The 16,993-nt window shown below is 37.4% G+C and overlaps 1 long non-coding RNA gene across 3 annotated transcripts in view; it reads right to left on the bottom strand.

The window, feature by feature from the left end:
• Positions 1 to 16,993, bottom strand: part of LOC110344325 (uncharacterized) — a 377,838-nt gene that overhangs the window by 26,047 nt on the left and 334,798 nt on the right. For 2 of the 3 annotated variants that reach the window (XR_015451649.1, XR_015451648.1), the window contains 2 exons: positions 10,099 to 10,236; positions 24 to 59 (listed from right to left, as the gene is read on the bottom strand). This is a non-coding gene — a long non-coding RNA (uncharacterized LOC110344325). The remainder of the gene's footprint in view (positions 1 to 23; positions 60 to 10,098; positions 10,237 to 16,993) is intronic. The other variant, XR_015451650.1, reaches the window with a different exon arrangement.

The raw sequence follows: 16,993 nt of genomic DNA, 5'->3' as shown, positions 1-16,993 counted from the left end.
ACAGACATTCAAGAAATACTTACACAGCTTATTCAGTGTGCCAGACATCATGTTCTATGCTGAAAAAAACGAGAGACTAAAGTTATGGCTTAGCTCTCAAGTATTCATCAAAAGCCTCATGTGTTTGGAAAGTGACTGCATCATAGCTAAATGTGCTATTAGAAAGTGGGTGTGGTAGGAAGAGGTAGATCACTGGGGGAATGGTGGAAGTATATAACTCCCTCCGTGCCTCCTCTCTCCTCTCTCTGCTTCCTGACTGCCATGGTGTGAGCACTTTTCCTCTGTGCTAGGCTCGTCCACCATGCCATTTCTGGCTTGAAGCGTGCACACTCTGGCTGAAAATGTAAACCAAAATAAACCTCTCCTTTTGGTTGTGGGTTGTCAGGTATTGTGTCTGAGAGATGAGGAAAGTGAATTTGAAAACACATAACAAGTCCTTACTCTCAGGAAAGTGCTATCTAGAATGGGGATAGGTTGAAAAGAAATTCTAACACAAAGAAATGACTACTATGAGGAGAACCATTTCACATAAGAGAGATTCATTGTTGCATAATTTATAACTTATAAAAAAGGATCAAATGTCGAATCTGTGAAGTTCAGAGAAGTCAATGTCGAAGTAGAGCTAGTCTTTATAAAATATTCTATTTAAGGTGATAAATGAAGGATAAAATTTAACCTCTACTTACTGTGTCTTTATTCAATCACATCTTTGAAGTATACATGAGTTAAACTGAAATGCTAGCCAGGGATTTAGCTCAGTGGTTTTGCTGCCTGCTATGCAAGCACAAGGACCCCAGTTCAATCCCCAGTACCAAAAAAAAAAAAAAAAAAAAGAAAAAGAAAAAATTAAATAAATAAATAAATAAACTGAAATGCTAAAAAATGGAAGGGAGAAAGGGAAGAAGGAGGGAGAGCCTCACACAGATGAGTTAGTACAGTAGAAGCTCTTTGTTTATCTATTAAAATCAATTAGATTCCCTTTCTGAATGAGAGCTCTGATGTAAATAGCCAATATTGGTTACTGAACATGAGCCAATTTCTGGGAGAAAGAAAAGATGAGCCTGATACACTTACTGAAAGCAGAGTAGTGAGCAAAGTAACCATTTATGTTCTCTTCCTGCCACTAAACACTATGGCATTTTTCAAGAATAGTTGAAATAATAATATATATATACATATCATAGATAAATTAGGAATTACCCAAGATGTTCTTGGTACCAAGTGCAAACATAGAAAATGATTACTGGAAGATAAAACGAGACAATTCAGGTTTCCACAAAATCACAGTCAGTGAAAATCAACACAAGATCAGTCACAGTCATTTCTTCTTTATTGCATTGTTGATATCATCTTTCTCAGATTATCAACAGCTCATTTTTCTTAAGAAACATTACTTTCTTACCACTCTATTCTTCTTAGCAAGACCCAGACACTCAAACATGTGTCACCAGTGAATTCTGACCCCAATACCTCTACTTTTGGTTTCCTTGCCAGCTGTCAAAACATTCTCCTACCAGTGTGAAAGTGTTTTGGCTGTTCTTCCACTTTCTGTTGGTGAGAATTTTCAGAGAGGAAGCAGATGTATTCCATATACTACTTTCCCCAATTCTTTCTGTAGTTCTCCACTTTCTGTTCTTCCAATACTTTTAATAAGTCTCTCAAAATATAATCACTGAGCACTTACTACATATGAGGTACTGTTTTGAGCTTTGCCATCACAGAATTTCTGCCACCAAACTAACTAAAAAATATAAGCAGCAGTGGTGAACAGAATAAAAGCACCAAAAAGCCAAATAGTATAGTGTTTACCAATTTCCATGGTATAATTACTCATACAATGGGCAAATTTTAATCTAAACAATGAAAGGCCACAAAAGATGAAGATGGGAATAGAAGCACACAGTTGATTTTTGTGAGCTGGTGCAAGGAAATTCCAAACACAACTGAAAATTCCAGTAAATAAGTATTCATTTTACAGACTGATGTGTGACATGAGGAATAAGTTAAATGAAAATATGAGTTAATACCTATCTAACATTTTAGATTTAAAATTTGTATATAAAATATATAATCAGGATGCAAATAGCTACACATTCATCATCGCATTTAATCTTTTGAAATAAACACTAATGATATCCAAGTTTTATAGAAAAGGTAATTAGGGCTTTCAAACTTAACTTGTTCAAATCCAATACCTAGTAAATATTGGAGCTTGGGTAAATCTGTGTGCCTCTGGTTCTAGAATATGCATTCCAGAACAGGCATTGCAGAGGAGAGACAGTTCATGGGAAGCAGAAGGTAGCAAAGCAAGCAAGCAAGGGTCAAGACAAGCCTCATTCTGTCCCTTACATTGTGTCCAGGCTACAGGGATTCAGGCAGTGGCAAACTAATCAGTGGACTTATTTTGTAATCACCCACCCTTAATCCTAGTACCCTTAATCCTAGCATTGCACTATGAATCAATCACACACTGTAGATCCAGCCACCTCCGAAAAAGCCCAACCTATAACTATATGAGGCTTTGTGAAGACATCTAGACACAAACCATAACAAACACTAAAAGGGGTATATAAGCAGATTCAGAAGCACAGACTCAAAGAAGTCTTCTAAAAGGCAGTCAGATCTGAGGCCTAAAAATTAACAAGCTCTGCAGCAGTCTCTTTCATTTCTTTTTCCTATAGGCATACTGATTATTATGGTTTGGACTTTCAATGTCCCTCAGAAGCTATGTGTTAAAGGCTTGGTCCCTAGTTGATTGGAAGGCTACTGGGTAATGGTGGAAAATTAGAAAATTGGGCCAAGTTGGAGGGACTAAGACATTATAGGCATGCCCTTGAAGTATATATCAAGACTGAGATCCTTTATTTTTCTCTGCTTGCTTCCTGGCCATCATGAATTGAGAAGCTTTGCTTCACCCCAGACTCCCTCATGATGTTCTACCTAACCACAGGCTCCATGCAACCATGGACCAAGCAACCATGGGCTGAAAGGTCTGAAGCTATGAGCTAAAATACATCTTTCCTCTTTTGAGTTGATTTTCTCAGGTATTTTGACATAATGATGGAAGCTGGCTAACACATAGATAGATTATATTTTTCAGTTTTACTTGTAATTTTAAGTGACTATGTAAATGTGGGTATGTGTGCACTTGCACGTGTATGTGCATACACATGTGTGTGTGTATATGTATGTGTCAGTGAAACACTCTACTTTCAGGCCAGAGATTCTTCATTCTCTCACTCCATGGTCCACCGAAAGGTAGTATTTTCAAGTACCTATAGCAGAGATGGCAAATCTTTCAGAGATAAGGGCCCAATCTGAAACCCAAAACCCACTTATTTATCACAAAGTGCCAACACTGCAAATAAATATGAATACTAAGGTTTTAATTCAAAAAAACAAGTTATACATTAACTTCTTTTGTTTTAAAAGAAAAACAACACATGTGCCTTAGGTTCACCACCACTGACCTATAGGATGGTAAAACCCCAGAATCAGAAGGAGTTTGGGCCCCTGAATGGCTATTAGAAAGGCCTCACAACTAAAAATACCATCTCTGGACTTTGAAACTAATGGAAAATACATTTTTATTGCGTTACATTTCTGAGAATTTTGGATTTAATTTTTACAGTATGTACTGATATCTTGTCTATCACAAAGAGTAAATGAGACAAACAAGGCTGAATGGAGACAAGACCAGTGCTCTGAGCAGAAGGAACAGGATGACTCAAAGGTGAGGACCATGTTCAGGAACTGACAGGCTCTAGTATATTTGGAACATAAGATGGAACAGGGAGGTGAGATATCATAACTCAAAAGGTAGATAGACCTATGACATGAAAGGCTTGAAGCCATGTTAGGGAATTTACATTTTATCCAAAGAGTATCAGAAAGCCATTAAAAAGGGCTCATAAAATAGGATGTCAGTATAAAATGAATGCTTTGTAATGCTCCCTCTGGCTACAGAATGGAATGTAGATTCCAGAGAACAAGACTGAACCAGGGAGATAGGTTTGGAGATTTTTGAAGTAGTTTAGGAAAAGAATGACAATAGCCTGACCATAGATGATGGCAAAACAGTTGGAGAAAGTTAACAGATATGAGAGTTCTTCAAAAGTTAGAGTACTTCATGTCCAGTACTTAATGTCACAAACATTAGCTATACTACAGGGACACAAGCCACAGCAGGACTTCACTCTCTCCATTACTTCTACCATGACGGAATAACACCAGAGATAGAATCAACATGTCCAAGCCTTGGACATAATATGAGCTCTATCTCATGAATATTGTCTTAATTGCAAATAACTGAAATTAAGTCTAGCTAGTTTAATAGCTACTATTTATTTGTTAAAGGATAATCATCATTCACTTAATGTCCTGGAGGGACAGAAAAACAGGATAAAAGGTAGCCAAGAATAATGGCAAAATCACACAACAGCACTTTAACCCTGGAAATATCATTTTCCCCCACTGCTGGATGAAGGCCCTAGGACTATTATCTCCAACATGGCCAAGGCTAAGAACAGTATATATGCTGAAATCTTGGACATTCCTGCTTCAGAAATCAAATTTAACAGCCACTGTCCCTCATGGTGATTTTCCCCAAGGTACCTCTTTCTTTGCAACATTTTTGTTCTAATTCAAGTTTTGGCTAGAATATTCTATTTGAAGTACCAAACTCACATGCCTAAACCTTAGCTACAAGGGAAGCTAGGAAAACAAATGTTATTGTCTTCTCTAGGGGCAAATTACTTTTAAGGTAGCAAATTACTCAAGCATAGAAGAATGTTCAGACACGTTTGGTGTGATAGCCTTAACTGTTAACTTGGTTGACTTGAGAGGTACCTGGGTGATCAGTAAAGCACATTTCTGTCATGGAAGTATGACTTACAGACATCCTTAGAGTCTGTATCTGGTCCCTGGCCCCATTCTCTCTGGTGCTGTTCCCCTTATCCATCTCCTACCCACCATGAACTAAGCAGTTTTTCTCCACCATGTCCTTCCACTAAGATTTTTCTGCCTTGGAGCCAACCAATCATTGACTGAAACCTCAGAAACTGTGAGCTAAATTAAATTTCTCCTCCTTTCAGCTGCAGGTGCCAAATATTTTATCTCAGCAACAGGAAAGCTGACCAATACACTGGGTATAATGGCTAAGCTTAATTGTTAACTTGGTTATCCTGGGAACCATCTAGTAGATTGGTAAAGCACACTTCTGGATGTGTTTGGGTGTGTCAGAGAGTCATGGTCTCAGCATCTATATCTTGTCCCTGTCCCCTTTCTTTCTGGTGCTATTCTTCTGCTCTGCTTCCTGGCTGTCATGAAGTAAGCTTTTCTGGGCCACACCTTTCCATTATATTTCTGCCTTGTAGCCAGCTGATCATCAACTGAACCCTCTAAAACCATGAGCCAAATAAACCATTTCCTCTTGAAAGTTGTGAGGGTTGGGTACTATGTCTCAGTAATGAGAATTCTGCCATTGAAAACTGATCCAAGGAGTGGGGACAATGCTGTGAGTATACATGACCATGCTGTTCAGAAGCCTTTGAAACTGATTTTCCTGAACAGTTCTAAAAGATTTGAAGATTTGAGCTGGAGAAACCTTAGAATGCTGTTAAGCAGAGGTTGATAGAAAATTCTTTTTAGAGCTCAGAAGACCAGAATGTTTATTAACATGTAGACAGTAAAGACAAAATTCAGGTGGTTTTAGTTAGCCGCAAGAACTCCATTGACAATTAGACTAAAGGTTTTGTGTGTTACATTCTGGCAAATCTTTGTCTACATTTTTCTCATGTTCTTAGATTTTGCAGGAGCTTAAGTTTAAGAATGGTAGACTAATTGATCTGGTGGAGGAAATTTCAAGGTCGCCCAACATTCAGGCTGTGGTATGATTACTGCTAGCTAATTTTAGCCAGATTTATAGTGAGAATTTGGGACAAGAAGTAGAGCAGGAAAATCTTAAAACTTTAAATTTTGGCCTACAAGAAACACATATAAATTTGGGGCCACCAGAGATGTGGTTGCTGAAGAGAATGATGTCATTAAAAAGAACAAAGATGTATTTAAGGTATCTCAGGAATCAGCAGAACATTACCCATAGCAGGTTCAAAGGTGCAAAAGTGTAAATCATTCATTTGAGAAGAGGCCCCCTGGGGCCCCTACTCAAGAAGGGTAGCCTAGGGAATTGGTTCCCTCAGATTCATTTTACCACAGTCAATCTTGTAGGAACTCAGAGATTGCTACAGCCATAGCCTAAGGGGACCTGGATAGTAGTTGTGCTGGCAGCAGGCACTGCCATCATCCCTGTAATTCTAGTTGTTCAGGCATGCAGACTATAATAATTGTAGGATCATGGAAGCTTCTGCCCAGATTTCAAAAGGAGACCTGCATGACCAGGAAATGTGCCCTTGAGAGGAAGGTATATGAAGTTGCAGGAATGAAGCTGAAGGTGACTGCAGGAATTTGGAGATGCTAGAAATACAGAACATCTTCCAAGGAGAGCCAAAGGCAGCAAGCAAAACCAACACAAGACAGAGACTGAGTAGGCTATAACCAGCAAAGCCACAAGTATGGGGCCACGCAAACCCTCTGATATTCACATCTTACCACCATGTGCCCAGATGATAAACACTGAGCTACAGGATTTAACATTTTCCCTGATGGGTATATATTTAATGCCTATATTTAATGAATGCCATGCTGTTTCTGCCTTGGAACCAGCTGACCATAGACTTAACCTCCCAAAACTATGAGCCAAATAAACCATTTCTTCCTTTAAGTTATTATGTTGGGTATTTGTTCCTAACAATAGGAGAGCTAATACACTGGGTTAGTGAAAAATGAAAAGTATTCACCTCATCACATTCCAGGGATAATTAGGGATAAAGAATTAATTAGTCTTCATAAATGAAATGCATCAACAAGACCAGAAATCCAGAATAGCCTAGACAGTTGCTATGGCTCATATCTAGATGTTCCCCCAAAGCCTCTTGTGGTCATAGGTTGGGCTTTTTTGAGGTGCCTGGATCTAGGGTGTGTGATGCTAAAATCAAGGATGTGATGCTGGGATTGATTCATGGTGCAATGCTAGGATTAAGAATGTGAGTGGTACCCATCCAAGGTAGACTGGATAAAATATGAGACAGAAAGACGGCTGCTGTTGGGGTTGCTTGCTGCTTGTCACTTGTAGCTTATTGCTTGCTTCCTTGCTGCCCTCTGTCTTCTACCTTCTGCCTTCTGCCTGCCATGAACTGCTTCTCCTCTGCAATGCCTCCTGCCAGGCCACTCTGCCTTGGAACCAGTCAGCTATGAACTGAAACCTTTACAAACTGTGGGCCAAATAAACTTTTTCTCCTTTAACTTTAGGTGTCATGTATTTTGTCTCAGCAATGAGAAAAATAAGAAAGACAACAGTGAAATAGAATTATTTCAAATTACCCAGGAAACTAAAAGATGACAAATAGTGAAAAACAAATCTACTCATAGTCTTCAAAATATAGTTTGCCTATATTTAATGAATGCATTCCTCAACTATTTTTAAAAATAAAATGACAGAAATTGGCTGTCAATAACAATTCTGTATAGAATCTTTTCATAAGGTAAATGATTACCTATCAATGTGTTTATAACCCATGCTTGGCTATATTGGTTTTCTCAAAGTAGGTTTCAGGTATACAAAAACAACTAGAAAGAAATGGGATAGCAGTTATTAATGATGCAAAGAGTATCTGGTTGAAGTATAAGGTGTCTGAGACTGAAATCTATGACCTGGTTATATAAGAAGAGGTCATATGAGGGCCCCCTTGAAAAATGCAAAGGCTCACAGAGGTCAGAGAAGAGGAAAAAATCCTATCTAAACTGAATAGTCCTGAATTAATACCTATTCATATCATGAGTCATAGAAATACTTCTGAGCCCCTTCTATATACAAAGTTTTACACCAGAAGCTACTACTACTGGGAAGAAAATCAACACAGTCTCTACATTATGGAATTAACATTCTAGGTAGGGAGTATGGTCTAGACAATTAAAAAACATGGCAGAAAGTGTGTTGATTTAGAAGTGTTTCGGATTTAGAAGAAGAAAGCAATTAATTCTGAGACAAACTGAATCAGTCAGAAGGAAAACATGATATCTGAGCTGGGTGTGAAAAATGAGAGAGTAGAATAGGCCAAAAAACCCAGTCCAGTGCAAAAGTGCAAAGTTGCAGAAATGAGGGCCCTGGTTGCAGATGGCCAGGACGTTTGTGTCTAAAGCACTGGGTACCACAGCCTGGAGAGATGAAGTATAATATGGGCCTGGTAAGATAGGCCAGGACCAAATGATTAAGAGCCTCAAGTGGGTGACATGCAAACTAGTATATATTTGAGAATGGAAGAAGGAGTTATGAGTCTAGAACCACAGATATAAATTGGGACTGTCCTAACCAAACCAAGATATATAGCCATGCTAGCCTTCCATATTATACCATGACTTATTTCTCTCAATCAAAGGGAGTGAGCAAATAGTTTTGAATCAACCATTAGTAAGGATCATGACTTAATTAGATGTGTCACTGTGCAGTAGGAGGAGGAAAGGGCCATTTTTAAAGTTTATTCAGGTGAAAAATGAGCCTGGTAGAGTAAGGTGATGGGAGTTACTGGAGGTCCTATATAGAGGTGGATTTGTTACAAATTGACTAAGTTCTTTCACATACAGGATGAATTACAGAAAATCAAAGTAATTATCAAGTAGGGACCAAGAATAAACCTCTTCTACAATCTGAACTCTCTAATGATAGAATTTTTAATGTGCCCACCCAGAGTCCATGGAATACTTTCGTAGCCCCTGGCCTCTAAAACATAGGCCAAACTGTCATATTTAACAAGAAAATTCTCTCTACACTGTAAGAATTAGGAATCAGAAAACAAGAATCCCTGCCCCAAAGCACCTTTACCACATTTCAATCAGCACTAGCCTAAATACCCCCATTTAGGATTCACGTCTCAGGATCTTTGGCTTCATCAGTTCCCAGCTACAATTCAAATGCCTTTATAAGAGAAGATTCCTTAAATTCTTATCAGTTCCCACTCAATTATATCTCTCTTATCAGTTACTCTCTTATAAAACTTAGTTTCTTCCTTGTATTATCCTTACAGAAGTTAAGTCTTTGTTCATCTTTGCTCTATCCAGGCTTCTAAACTTTTGAGGGCAGAGACCATTTCTTATTCATCTTCAGAATCTCAGCAACAAATTTTGTGCCTTGTATGCTGTGTAATATATGTTCAATTGCAGATTTTCCACTCAAGAGCTGTAAAACCTTAGACAAAGTAATTTAACCTCCTGAGCATCACTATCTTTGACCTATAAAGTGAAAGCATTAAAATCTACATCTGAAGTTGTTAGGAAGCTTGTATTGAATCATATCTGCCAAACTCAATCCCTATACAAACATAAATCAGTATTTGCAAGCAGCTAGCATAATTCCTGGCAAGTAAGGGTATGTGTATTGGATGAAGGAAGAAGTGTGCAGGTTTTTCATAAATTCCCTTTCTGAGTCCAGAAGGATCTGAAGATCAGCAGAGAAGTCAGAAAGGGGTTGGAACCAAGCCAAAGATACACCACAGATTGGCATATGTATAGTCCTTTGATGCCGAGGCAAAGAGGTAATTTCACTACTCCCTGGGTCCAGAGCATTTTTCAATCAGTAACATTCTCATTTGGCACTGTCAGACTTCGGCTTAGATAATCTCTGCCTCCTTCAGCTGCTTCCTTCCCAACTCTTCCCAGTCAGGAGTTACTATTCATGTGTCAGCTGTGTGACCCAATTGCAATCTATTGTTTTTATTTCATAGTTTTTAGTTGTTTTTCCAGGTTTCTTCATCTGCTTCTCTTTGAATTTGTTATCTAAATATATATCTGCTGAGCTCAAATTATTTTTACTTCTTTTCTTTATAGCTCTCTAGCCAATTCTGAAAGCTGCCTCTCTAAACACTCAATTTATAAGTGGGTGATTTGGAACATCTTTAGGCAAAGCTCAGTCATTATCTTTGCAAACCCCCTCATTCCTTTCCACTCTCCTCCCCAAGAAACACCAACTCCATAAAAATCACATACTGTGTAAAGGACGTGGAGACATAATGAGGCAAATCATGGAAAACGTGGTTGGTAGAATTATTCACTGGAACAGATGGCAGGTCTGAAGAAAAAGATGCTGGTACCAAGGACGTCTCCTGAGACAGGCAGCGCCCACCCCTGGTTTAAAAAAAACAAAACAATAAAGCAGTCACTTGAGAGAAGCAACCTTTGAAGGAACGTTTGAAGACTGGGACAAAAAGGCCATGGGGGAGCAATGTGTCAATATCAGAGATGATGATTCAGTCTTCACACTATTTACACAGGGAGCCTCTGGGAGGATACAGCTCAGTTCCTCGGTGTCAGTATCATTAACAACATCTATAAACTAAGAGTAGGGTACAAGGGTGGCCACATCCCAGCTCAAGTTAGCTTTCAGCCCATCTGTTACCATTTATCTAGATCAGTGATAGTTAAGAATTTAATAAGTTCAAAGAAAAATTGCCTAGCTTAATTTCAGCAGTTTCCCCCTTTTTCTATTAGAAAACCATCTGCAATCCACTTACACTATTTGAGCTCAAATTTTAGATAAAGGTCTCTGGCACTCTGTCCAAATTTAAAAATTAGCTTTTGGAGGGGCAAAGGGGAAGGAAGTGGGAGGGGTAGGGGAAAGGAAAGAAGGATATGGAATTAATATGAGAAAATGGAAAAATAGGAACAAAATCTTTGTAAATAGGAAGGAATGGAGGGATTGAAGGGAGGGCTGGGCAAGGTTGAAAAATAAGAATCAAGAGAGACTATGTAAAGGTGCAAATTTCCAATGATGAATATCATTATATTGTATACCTAAAATGTACTAATGATTAGAATGAATAATCGATAATGCAAAATAGGAAGGAAAGGTCCAAAGGGGTAGGGGTAGTGGGAGAGGCAGGGGGAAGGAAAGAAGGGAAAGGAAAAATGATGAGAAATGGAAAAAATTGAAACAAAGTCTTTGTAAATAGGGAAGGGTGGAGGGGGTGAAGGGAGGACTAAGAACGGGGAAAAAATAAGAACCAAGATGCATCATGTAAATGTACAAGTTCCCAATGAGAAATGTAATTGTGTTGTATAACTAAAATGTACTAATAAAAGAATATAAGGAAAAAATTAGCTTTTGTAGGGATATAAAGCAGTTTTAAGTCTGACTGCCCTTAAAACCTCATCACTACTGCTTTAATAAAAACAGACCATAGAAAAATATAATATTTTCCAGAAGAATAAATTTGGATATAAAATTATGGATTATAGAAGAACCAACCAGTGAGAAGAAGAAAATTTCTGGAAGAGCTGCCCACCCAGTGGCCATTAATTAGGGCTTAAGTGTAGATTTCAGGCCAAGAGAGTTCTCCAGGTCTCCCAAGAAAACATGGGCATCTCTCTGCAAGCTTGAGGATAGTCCCACAACTTGGCAGAGGTGGAGTTTGAAGGGAGCATGTTAAAGTGGGTAGAAGCTGCCCAAAGCAGCACACATGTATTGGCCAACTAAAAAATTTTACTTCCAGAAGAGGAGAACTTTAAAACTTAAAAAAAAAAACAAAAACAATAGGAGGAAGGGAAAATAAAAAGAGAGACAGGAAAAGATTGGTCCCTTTAAATCCCAGCTCTGACACATGACAATTTTCTAAACTTCTCTGAATTTGTTTCATCTTTTAAAAAGTAAAAATAAGACCTCTGCTATATGAGAGAGAATGTATAAAGCATCTTTCACATAAGACAATAAGAACAACAGAATTATGATAAAAATGACCTATGGCAGCAACAACATTTATGATGGGAAATGGTTCCAAAGGGAAAGAGAAATCATGGAAGTGGAAGGAAAACAAACCAACCAAGTCTAAATTCTTAGAAAGAGAAGAATAAGAATCTTTATAAAAATAAATCAAAAGTTTTTAAAGGCCAAAACAGACAGATGAGTGCCTTACACACTGAAAGACACCACTCATAGGTCTTGCAAAAGCTGTGGAATGCAGAATTCCTTTTTTTAAAAAAAATTTTATTAGTACATTTGCAGTTCACATAGTTTATAATTATCTTGGAGAGTGGTTACATATACATACTATAGCCGGTTTCCTTTTCTTTAATCTGCTCCCCCTTCCAACCCACTCCTTCCCTTCTCTTCCAATTCCCTTCTCCTATTTTTCATTCTTGTTGATATGATTAACCATAGCTCATCTTATAGCATATAATGTTTACATTAATTGAGGTTATTAGGTTCTTATAATGCCATATCTTTATTCTATATTATTTCCCCTTCCCCTCTTCCTTACCCCTAGCTGTTGTTCCCTTGGACCACTTCCCTATTGGAAGAAATCCATCCTTTTACCCACTTCTATTCATCCTTTAATATTCGTTTTTACTTTGTTTCACTCAAATGAGAGATACTATATGGTATTTAAGCTTGTGTGTCTAGTTTATTTCACTTAACATTATATTTTCTAGGTGCATTCATTTTCCTACAAATGGCTCAAATCTGTCATTCATTATTGCTGAGTAGAATTCCATTGTATATTGATACTACATGTTCTTTATCCAATTGTCTATTGATAGGTATAGAGGCTGCTTCCAGGATTCAGCTATTACAAATGTGCTGCTATAAACATTGGTATACATGTATCACTGTAGTGTGATGTCTTAAACTCTTGGCCATATGGAATTTCTAATTTCAGTTCTTTGAGAGATCTCTATAGTGGCTGTAATAGTTTACATTCCCACCAACAATGAAGGAAGATTTCTTTTTCACTACAGCCACACTGGTATTTCTTATTGTTTTATTTCTTAATGATTCCCATTCTTTCTGAAGGAAGATGGAATCTTAGTACTATTTTAATTTGCATTTCTATAATGGCCAGAGATGTTGAACATTTCTTTTTGTTGTTGTTGTTAAATTCTTTTATTGGTACATTTTAGGTATACAATACACTTACATTTCTCATTGGGAATTGTACCTTTACATAATGCATCTTGGTTCTTATTTTTTCCCCATTCCTAGCCCTCCCTTCACGCCCTCCACCCTTCCCTATTTACAAAGACTTTATTTCCATTTTTTCCATTTCTCATCATTTTTCCTTTCCCTTCTTTCCTTTTCCCTGCCCCTCCCACTATCCCTACCCCTTTGGACCTTTTCTTCCTATTTTGCATTATCGATTATTCATTCTAATCATTGGTACATTTTAGGTATACAATATAATGACATTCATCATTGGAAATTTGCACCTTTACGTAGTCTCTCTTGGTTCTTATTTTTCAACCTTGCCCAGCCCTCCCTTCAACCCCTCCATTCCTCCTTATTTACAAGGATTTTGTTCCTATTTTTCCATTTTTTCATATTAATCCCATTCCCTTCTAGCCTTTCCCCTAGCCCTCCCACTTCCTTCCCCTTTGCCCCTTTTCTTTCTATTTCACATTACCTATTATACATTTTAGTCCTTATTTACACTTTCAGTTTCTCACAGCAGAGAAACTATTCGGTATTTATACATGTGTGTCCTATTTATTTCACTTAAGAGGATTGCCTAATGAGAAATTAGAGACATTTATAGCTAAGTGGATGCACATTGAACATTTCTTCAAATATCATATATTTGTTGACCATTTGTATTTCTTCCTCTGTGAACTGTCTCTTCATTTCTCTTGCCCATTTCTTGACTGAGTCTTTAATTGTATGTAGTTTAATCTTTTGAAGTTCTTTGTATGTTCTAGATATTATTCCTCTATCTGAGGAGTAGCTGACAAAATTTTTTTCCTATTCTGTAGGTTGTCTCTTCACTCTACTAATTGATTCTTTTGCTGTATAGAAGTTTTTTAGTCTGATATAATCCCATTTGGTGATTCTTGCTTTTATTTCTTGTGCAATTGAGGTTCTGTTTAGAAAATTTTTTCCTACACCTATGTCTTCAAGTGTTTTATTTTCCCAGACACATTCAGCTATTTGATCTTTGACAAAGGGACCAAAAGCATATGTTGGAGTAAAGATAGCCTATTCAACAAATGATTCTGGGAAAACTGGTTATCTTTGCAGAATAGTGAAACTGGGCCCTTATGTCTCACCATATACTAAATTAACATCAAAATGGATCAAAGATCTAAACGTAAAAACAGAAACATTAATCCTTTTTATTAAATAGCAAGTTTGCTCTATTTTATCTATTGTCAAATCCTCAGGTTCAACACAAAACTCAGTTCCAGCTCCAGGCATAAAAAAAAAAAAAGCAGAAAAGAGTACTTTGCAACCTGGATAGGGAAAAAACAGAGTGATGTGCCACTAAATATAGTGCCAAGTGGTTATGCCATGAAATCATTGTGAAATACAATGGGAGCACAGATAAGACAGCAATTAACTGATTAACTGCCTGGTGGATATGGAACTTTTTCACCAAAAAAGTATCATTTATGTTGGGTCTAGAAAGATCCACCAAGACAAGTATCCATGTGCTGCCTCCTGGGTATTTGGAACGTCCAGACCCAAGCAACCGAATATTTTATACTTTCCAGCTCTCTAATTTCTGAACAACAATTCTTGAAAAACTTGCTAATTTCTGTATTCAGGGTCAACATTCTTATCCTTCTGAAACAGAAAATTGGCTGCTTCCAGTATTCATACTGAGATATCCATGGGTATTTGTGTTATTTTGGTAGTTGCCTTCCAGAAATATAATGCATTGGCTTAAAATACGAGTCCACTAGTGGGAATTTCAAGCATGTCGGTAAGTCCGATGCAAGGCAGGAATACAGGAGATGGATCATTTGCACCAGCAGATAGACATTCTTCCCAGAACTTTCCTGTTCACATCTATATGTAAGCAGATGCTGTAAGAAAAAAAATCTATCACTGATTCTAAATACTCAGAAAAGGGATAAAAAGGGGAAAGTTTTTTTGGCTGTTTAAATGTAAGTTCCCAAGTCCCACATGGGGAAGGAGGACTGGGTGTGCTGGATGCTTGCCTGATGCTCAGCTTTCAGATTTACAAATGTGTTTTATCCCCAAACTGCTCCTGTGCTGAGGGCTAAGGTTTTACTAGCAGCATCCCTGGTTTGGGGTGAGGATACTTGGTGAAACTATGATTGTAAATGTAGTGTTCATAAAAAGTCTGGCAATTTGATAACTGAAAAGCCATTGTGATGCCAAAACCAGGGCTTCAAAGTGAAATGGCAGAACTGAGAGGCACAGAAAAAGATTACCTCTCCATTTGGAATTTACCATACTTCAAGCAGAAACTGGGCCAAGGGTATTGAGCATTAGAAAAAAAATTTTTTCATATCGATTGTGAAAACATAATCGGATGGGGTGATATTTTTTAAAGGGGAAGAAAATAAACCTTTGAAACTATTTCAAATGTATCATCACTAGCATGAAATTACAGCTTAAATAATCAGCAAATACTGTACGTACCAAGCAACTAAAATGTGCAAGACAACATGCATTATAAAAACTGTATCACCCTTAATACTCTCCCTCAGAGAGAGAGAATTGAAGAGCCCAGAAAATACAGGAACAAAATAAAAATAAACAAAAATAGGCACCTCAGTGTAGTGAAAAAAGTGCTGAAACAGTAAATAAAAGACCTGGATTCAAGTTAATGGGTTTGATCTTATTTGCCGTGTGACCTCTACTTTCTCATCTATAAAATAAAAGACGTCAAAGTTTGAATTTAGGTGCTGACTCTAACCAATCAGTAGTAACTTCTGGCAGCTTTGTGATGACATGGATTCTAAAAACTATACCTGGGCTCCATGGGGGAAAATGGCATTTTAGATTAAGAATGACTATCATGAGCGCTGGGTATTTAGCTCAGTGGTTCCAACACCTGCCTTTCAAGCACAAGGTCCCAAGTTCGATCCCTGGTACCAAAAAAAAAGAATGACTATCATGAGTTTGAAAGGGGAAGATATCAGAGAAACAGAGCAATAGATATATAATCCCCTTGATTTTATCATCATAGACATCTCTTATCTTTAAATGGAAGAGATTGGTTCATGTTCAATCTGATCACACACATTTTCTGAATAGCTGACATTGTGCTCTGCATCAAGATACCTTGAGACCAACCAGATAGAACTTGCAATCAAGACTCACAATATTTTAGAATACAATGTGATTAGGTGTTATTATGTAGGTATATACATAAAGGGCTACACGAATGTAAAAAAGATGGAAGTACTAGTGCCCAGGGAAGGGATATTAAGTACAGATCTTGAAAGATAAGGAACTTGCAAGTACAATATGCAGTCAGAATACAAAATGTTTATCATGTTTAGGAAACAATGGGGAGCCCTGCATAGGTAAAATATCAAGTGTTTGGTGGAGAGTAGTAATAAATAAAGCTGAAAATGTGAAATGGCCAGTTTGATTCTTGCTCTTTAGGTCAGAATAAAAAGTTTGAGCTTGTAGTATATACTAATAGGTAAGAGGAATTCATGGAATATTTTTTTAATGAGGGCTAAACCAGGTATTCCTCATCTAGGTATCTTCCTAAAAGATTTAAAAGCATCATATCACAGTGATATATGTACACTCATGTTTATAGCAGCACAATTTATAATAGCTAAATCTTGGAAACAGCCCATGTGCCCATCAAAAGATTAATGGATTAGGAAAATACTGTTTATATATAATGGAGTACTATTCTGCCAAAAAAAGGATAAACTTGACTCATTTGTAGGAAAATGAATGCACCTCAAAACTATAATCTCAAGTGAAATAAATTGTACAAACAAGTTTAAACATTGCTTTGTTCTCTTGTGTGAGAAGCCCAAATGGTAATGCATAATGGAGGGTAGCATAAGGGAGGATAGATATTGCAAAGTACACAAAATATGTTCAAATGGAAAGAGGAACAGGGGAGGGGAAGGAAAGGAAGAGAAAAGGAAATAAAAGAGAATGGAAGACCAAAACAAA

Source organism: Heterocephalus glaber, unplaced genomic scaffold (genome assembly GCF_053883595.1).
Source record: "Heterocephalus glaber isolate CG9 unplaced genomic scaffold, H.glaber_assembly_v1.0 deba00001429, whole genome shotgun sequence".
Classification (NCBI taxonomy): Eukaryota; Metazoa; Chordata; class Mammalia; order Rodentia; family Bathyergidae; genus Heterocephalus; species Heterocephalus glaber.
The sequence above is the reverse complement of the archived record's forward strand: the minus strand, read 5'-3'. Positions and strand labels throughout refer to the sequence as shown.